Raw genomic sequence first — 7500 nt, forward strand, 5'->3', positions numbered from 1 at the left:
GAATAAAATTCACTCGTTTCTTCTATAAATAAATAGTCCGCAAAAAAATAACTGCAAATTGCTGACGGACGTTTTCCAGCATGTCTTGCAGTTGCACTAAGCAAACGTTTATTGCACACACTAAGAAAGGACTGAAGGTGTTATTTCCGCTTCACAATTCCTCTTCTTGTTAGTCTAATCTGATGCCAGGTCAAAACATTCTTTGGCTTTGCGTTTGCACCAGAAAAAGACAAGCCAAAAGACAAAGATTAATGACAATCGACCTTAAATATAGGAAAATTTCTGCAGTCTCTAACTTTTATGAATAAACGGAAAGGTCATGATGTGAAAGGAAGAAATTGATCACGTGCTAGGCAACCATAAAGGTGCACGTGATCACCTTGTGTCAACGGAATGGACTACGGGAAAGAATGCTAATCGTTTGTCGCTTTCAGAGTAAAACAAGGTACCTTTTTAGCCAAGAAATTAAACTTCGGTCGTTGTTTTTTTAATTTTGTTGTAATATTTAACTGAATATTTAGATTCCATCTGTCGGGGCAGGAAGCCTTCTTTGTCGGGTTCCTGAACGTATCTATTTTGACTTCAGGTGAACTATTTACACAATCGAAAGGTTGAGTGGCCATGTAATTGAAAATCTAAACAGCTATGAGATACAAAAACAGAATTGCGAATTATCGCAAATCACAATGCCGACAAGCACAAAAGCAGAAGAAATGGTTAAGTAAATATGAAGTTTGTTACTATCTGAATGTTTTTGGGTTAGAGTAAAGGGATATATTGTCACGCAAATTATGTAATTTGATGACACTCAAAATTCGCAAAAAGCGTGAGTTTCACTAGCAGTCGTAGCAATAAATTGGATTAACCAGAAAGTTAAAGAAATATTCTTGGCTTCCCAAAGAAATTTCATCTTTCACTACAATGACAAAATCATTTGTAAGAGAAATAAAATTCCTGTCTCCTCGCGTATCACATTTCAACGCACGTATGCAAATTTGTCAACTCTTTTTCACCGCGATTCCCGCGAAATTTTTCTTCTTTCAAATACATTGTATTAGCAAAAATATTATTTCTCGTCAAGCGTTGCATCTTTTATGTTCAAATACCCGCCAAAAATAAAGATTTTTTACGATCTATCTGTAGATATTTTTTCATAATTTAATATTATCTTGAGTAAAAATAACAAAAAAATTGCGGTTATAAACATAACGAGATAACGCATGTTGTAAAACTTTTTATGAACTTGACGTTTCGTATGCTCCAACATACATCTTCAGAAGTAACGGTTACCTAAAGTAAAATTGAATTTAAACATGAAGACTAATACCAAATAAGGAAAGTAACGACTATGAAAACAAATAGACCTAGTTAAATCTGCCAGTTAAATCATAAAAATAGCAACCAACGCAACAAATTTAGTCGCATTTACCTCTTACGGTCGAATTCTAATGCTTAACACAAGAATTTTTAGTTATTGTTAAAATCTTTCTATATTCGTTAGCAATCATCTTTTCAAATTTCAGAGAAATCGACTGGTCCGAGAATATTTTACGAGTTTTTTTCAATGGGATGCCAAAAGGCCAAGTGGATGTTATGCATAATAGGGGAGGTTCGCGCGATCAAGTTGCGCGTGTGACCCGTTTGAAATATTATTTCTCAAAATGTTCCCGACTCTTCAAGTATCACCACAGATGACAAGAACATTCTAAAAGCTTATTCTACGCAAAAAGTAGGTTCTGGAGGTAATTTTGAGAGTGGAAATCACGTTTACGCCGCATGATATATTTATACTTAATTAAAGTAACACAACAGAAAGACGCTTACCTTATTTTGACACGAAAATGCTTTACTATTGCCATAAAAACCATCCAGTTAAGCTCGCATATTACACAATATTTTTTGAAACAAACAACATGTTTGCTATAAGAGGCAAAATACCTTCCTATTTCATTACGTGCGTGAAGACAAGAAACTCAATCGTGTCAAATTACACTCTGTGTCAAAAACGCAACTAAATAAATTTCCCACAAGTGTTCAGCATCAAACCTTTAACTGAAAATCCCTTTACTTGAATTATCAAGCAAATAATTTTTGACTAACAAGAATTTGTAAAATTTCCAATTGTTACAAGTAGACTGTGCAGAATTGAGTACATACAAATAAGCCAGACAACACAGATACATTCATACATACATTTACATACATACATTTATTGAATCTCCCTTCACAGGGCTTTTCAGACCACAGGTCCAAGTCTCTGTCTTTGTTAAACCCATAAGTTACTAGAGAATTTTCCATTTGATTTCAGTGTTGTACAAAACACCACACTTGTACAATATTAGAACTACAGCTCACTTTGATTACGGCTCGACGGGCGACAGATTGTTGTCGAAGCCCATTATTCGTCCCTTTTAAGATTCCACATTGTTGTTTTCAGCGCCTGTCTTGTTCAGTATCCAACTGACTTTCCATTATTGAGCTCCATAAGGGTATATTTTGTTTGAAGTGCCCCTGTGATCAAAAAAACCACTTCCTTTTTTCCTTCAGATTTTGAAAGTGTGTTTGCTTAACACCTGACTGGTAAAATTTTGAGCTTTGATTTTTATCCGAAGGCCGCTTACTTTGAGTGTAAGTTTTGGATCTCACGGTCCGCCATTACTCACGTTCAAAACTGACCCATTGGAACTCAGACGGTTGGATCCAGGGAAACGTGACGTCAGAGGCTCACTAGCGTGTGAACGCAGCTTATTATATATGCAAAGCGTGAGTTTAAAAGTCTGAAAGCCCAAAACCCCCGTGCTGCATATTAATTTTGCAGCGTACACACGTATTGCATTCACGTCATTTTCTCCTCGATCCAGCTCTCTCAAGAACATAGTGTTAGTAATGGCGGACCATTAAATAGAAAAATTCCAGTTAAACTAAAGAGGTTTCTTTTTGAAATTAAGGCTTAAAACGTGGGTCACTTAGTGTTTTGTTAACATAGTTTTGAAATCCAAAGAAAAATATGAATTGGTTTTTTGGTCACAGGGGCACTTTAAAGATCCACTAAAACGCCGTTCGCGTTACATGACTTTCGACGCCATTGCCGGTTAAGTTAATCATTCTACTGTGTCCACCAGAGAAAATTTACGCATTTCCCACTACCCTCTCGATCCTAAGAAAATACGCGTAGAAGGCTTTATGCACAAACACACCGCTTAGCAGGGGAGTGACAGGCAAGACTTTTACTGACACGGAAAAGAACGAAAATAATAATAATAATAAAACCAACAAATGAAACCCGCACAGATTCCGACTGTGTTTGCCATACTGGCAACCCAGTAACTACTGAGCCTTTGACGTCATTTTCTCGTCGAACGGATCCAGCTCTCTCAAGATCTTAAAGTTAGTAATGGCGGACCATTAAATTGGAAAATTCCATTTAATATAGGCAGGTGTCTTTTTTAAATCAAGGCTTAAAACTTTGGTCGCTTGGAGTTTAGAACATAGTTCTGAAATCCAAAGGAAAATAGAAATTATTTTCTTGGTCACAGAGGCAGTTTAGCATATGAGTTTGCTCACGTAAGGCATAGCAATCTATTACAAAATTGACGTTAAAAGGAATAAGAACTTGTTAAACTTAGATAAATCAAAAACGGATAAATCCCACACGTTCTTTGTAAAATTTCGAATTTTCAAGGCATCATTGCTCAGAGATTATATGGTATACCGATTTCAGATTTTCTGAGATTTTTCAATATTCAATGCACTTTCGATATTCAGTAACTTATTCTCGGCTGACTGATTAGAAAACGATACCCTAGAAAAAAAATGTACAAGAATTTCTTGCGTGATGAGTGTTTATAATTACTGCCATACAACGCGCCATTATTGAGCTACTACCTTGTACAATTTGAGTTATTTTAACAAACAAATGATTGCATCAAAGGAAAAGTCCTGTTAATGGAATAAAATGATATATACATGATATAAAATGAATCATATATATTGAACTGAGTATATGATATCAAGTGAAGCTATGATCCGCGCAGGACTTCAACGGGGTTTGAACCCGTGTCCTCGCGATGCCGGTGCGGCGCTCTAACCAACTGAACTATGAAGTCATTGATGTTAAGAGCTGGTCATTTGTGGGTTCTAATGTTCCGGCTATGTTGAGTATTTTACGACCACCTGGGAGGGCAAGTCCGAATTGTTCTTGCTATTTTCCTGACTCTCGACAATTGACCTTATTCGCAAGTACATTTTGCTTTCCCAATGCAGATCACGCAATAATACTCAGGAAGTTTGGTCCGTTGTTTTGTTCATTAAAAAGAGACTCAGTGAATGCAAACACAATTTGGATTTCCTCTTCTGAGGTGGTCGTGAAATACTCAACATAGCAGAGCTCTCAAGTGTCACACATTTCGATGCAATCTCACGCTCTCACGCCGACACGAGCATTTCTCAAGTAGTGGCACTTTTCTGGTAGGTACCCTACCTTTAAAAATTCAGTAGTGCTCATGAATTCCGAATTTGTTCCCTCACTGGCACTGAACGTCGGCCAATGTTCACTCTGTTCGTTTGTGACCAAATTTCTTGTTTCTTAAGGACTTTCAACCGTTAATATATGAAGTATACGCCGATATGTTAGCTCAGGCTGACCATCATAACATGGGCTCTCTTAGCAAGCAGCATGAAAAAAAGCCACCCTCGTCCCCAGGGTCTTCTCGGCTTTCAATATGGTGGCGGGTCGGGAGAAGACCCTGGCACACAGCAGATCACGTGATCAAATTTGTCCATCGAGTATGGACAACAAATATGCATTTTTTTTTTTTCAAAATGGCTGCAAGGAATAAGGAGAGGCATTCTGGGTACGACAACTGCCAAGAAACAAAATGGAGTACGAAGAGGGAAGCCAAAGCTGTAAACTTTGATGTAAGAAACCGAAAATAAGGATGGATGAATGCACGAGCAACGAGAATGCGGTAGATGACAGAGAAATCTTACTTTTCTTTTCATTTCATGTTATTTTAAACCAATGCGAGGTTATATACGGCTATTATTTCTCGGGGCTGTGCTTTTTAATTAAACAGCTTGGAAACAGCCATTGCACACAGTTTCACCCGTAACATCACAGACATTTGATTACCGTAAAATCCGGTGAGCTAAGGTTTAGTGAAAGCCCTGGTTCTAGCTATTTAGTAACGGAGGTGTGTTCACTGTCTTCCGTAATGTATAGTTTATATTGCATGGTTATTTTCAATTAATTCAAACTGATTATCATTAATTTTTCATACCGTCTTGAATGATTATCTGATTTCTTCTCGGTTTCCCCAGTATACATTGACCCAAAGCTATTTTCCTGAAAGGAAGTATTATTATAACACATGTTTTGTTTTGAGAATCTGCGAGAATCTGTTGCTCCGTTCAATTTCTTTTCTTCCGAGAACATGACCGATTGCTAACAAACTCTTGAATCAACTGCAAGAACATTCTTGCTGGCGTAAATGTTGCGGGTCGACATAATAATGTGGGTGTCTAGAAATATCGGCCTGCTAATAAGGTCAGCTAGCACATAGGAAAAGAAATATTTTTTACACCAAAAAAGTCCCAGTCGCAAATGGAATTACTGAGTCTACACGTCGAGTGATTGACAGTTTCTTCCGCTGAATTTAAGCTTCTTAAAGAAAACATAGCTCAGTGGCACATTCCTCAGGAGATCAATTTATTCCATTCAGCAGGGTTTCAGTGTTAAGCATGGCTGCCTGTACCATAATATCAGTGATGCAATCGTTAACTGCATCTGCATCGCAGGGATAATCAGCACTCATTCCTCATTTAGGTTTTTTTCAAACTTGACTCGATTCATATTGCAAATAAAATGAATTGCTACCTTTCCTCATTATTTTACTTTATCTAAAACAACGGAGAAGTCAGTGATTGCTGTTTGTAAATTGGAGCCCGTCCAAGCGCTTCACGACGCTTGCGAAGGGAATTTTGGCAGAATGCAAATTACCTATTAGACACCCAATAGTTCCCCCCTTAATCGACCGGACGGAATAAGTGAATAGCCCAACCCCTATTTTCTTTTCAAACTATTACACCGTTGTTGAACGGTACGTACGATATTTACCAACCCTATCTATTATTAAGATTGGAACAAGAGTGGTTGCAGATGTCCCTGAAATATGTAGTTTTGGCAAGACACAACACTGCAAAATAGTACTGAAATTTATTGATTGATGAGGGAAATATTAAAAGAATTTATAGGCTCATTAACATTTTTGCAAACCACTCAGGTACTTTAATTCATCGCTTGGAACCTACAGCCGCCTCCTGACTGGGAGACTGCCTTCTTATCTCATGTGTAGAGACCATTTACTGTCCTGCTGTTCTGTTGGGAACTGTATACGTTACGTTATCAACACAAAGAAAGTAAATCCAGCGTACGTGCGTCCAGAACACAGCACTCGCGTTGCGTGACAGTGAGTGAAGAGCTCACATTTTGCGTGACATCGTCAGAGAAGTTTATTTTCTGCAAACTTTTTTTTTTGAGATGTCATCTTGTTCTTCATTTTCAGAATGTATGCGGTTTGATGAGTGTAATAAAGATCCCAGCACGCCACATATCTCGTTTAGACTGAAACAAGGCACTTGTTTAACCAGGAATGCGTACCATGAGAGAATGAAGAGAATGAAACTCTGCAAACGAGTTGTCGTCATTAATCGGGGTACGGCCTTGAGTAAGGCCTTGTTTGAATAGTTAAGTCATTCCCAAGAAGAGGAGAGAAACTGCTAGTAACTTGAGATAAAATAACAAAAGAAAATAGCGGTGACGGAAACAAAGAAAATCCTATAAATTATCTATTTCTTCCACCAATTAACATTTTTAAGAGTACAGTGGCTATTTTAGGACGCATTTCATGTGACCACAAAGAACAGTGCTTGGTAATATGGCTAAACGACAAGGCTAGGATTCTTAACCCTGCTAGAGCACAATAAATTTAAAAATGGCCAATATTGTTTGTCCGGCCCTAGATTCACGAACCTATTTTCTGCCCTGTAACTTTCGTTCGCCTTTCTCTATTAGATTTTGTACGTTAATGGGACGCGTTTTGTCCGATCTGATAAATCTTGCTTAATTTAGTCCTACCCCCTTCATGCAACGTGGTTTTCATAAGTAACCTTATATGTTGGAGTTTAAAGCGAAATGTACTAACCTTCGTTATCAGCCATAAATCACTTAAAGGCGGTGGCGGAAATCGTGCTTATATTTTGTCTTATTGTATACGAATAATTTCTTTCTATTTTAAAAAAGTTAATCCCTCCCCACCCCATCCAATTTTCTTCTTTACGTTTTGATAATCAGCAGAATAACCAGCTCAAAAAACTAACAAATCCTCTGGTTGTAAAAATGTTAATGAGCCTATAAATTCTTTTAATATTTCCCTCATTCAATCAATAATTTCAGTACTATTTTGCACTGTTTTGTGCCTTGCCAAAACTACATGACGAAAA

At 37.5% G+C, this 7500-nt stretch overlaps 1 protein-coding gene across 1 annotated transcript in view; it reads right to left on the reverse strand.

Moving 5' to 3' along the window:
* Window positions 1–7500, reverse strand: part of LOC138058247 (ETS-related transcription factor Elf-1-like) — a 40552-nt gene that overhangs the window by 32151 nt on the left and 901 nt on the right. The window lies entirely within an intron of this gene.

Source organism: Montipora capricornis, chromosome 7, assembly GCF_036669925.1.
Source record: "Montipora capricornis isolate CH-2021 chromosome 7, ASM3666992v2, whole genome shotgun sequence".
NCBI classification, from domain to species: Eukaryota; Metazoa; Cnidaria; class Anthozoa; order Scleractinia; family Acroporidae; genus Montipora; species Montipora capricornis.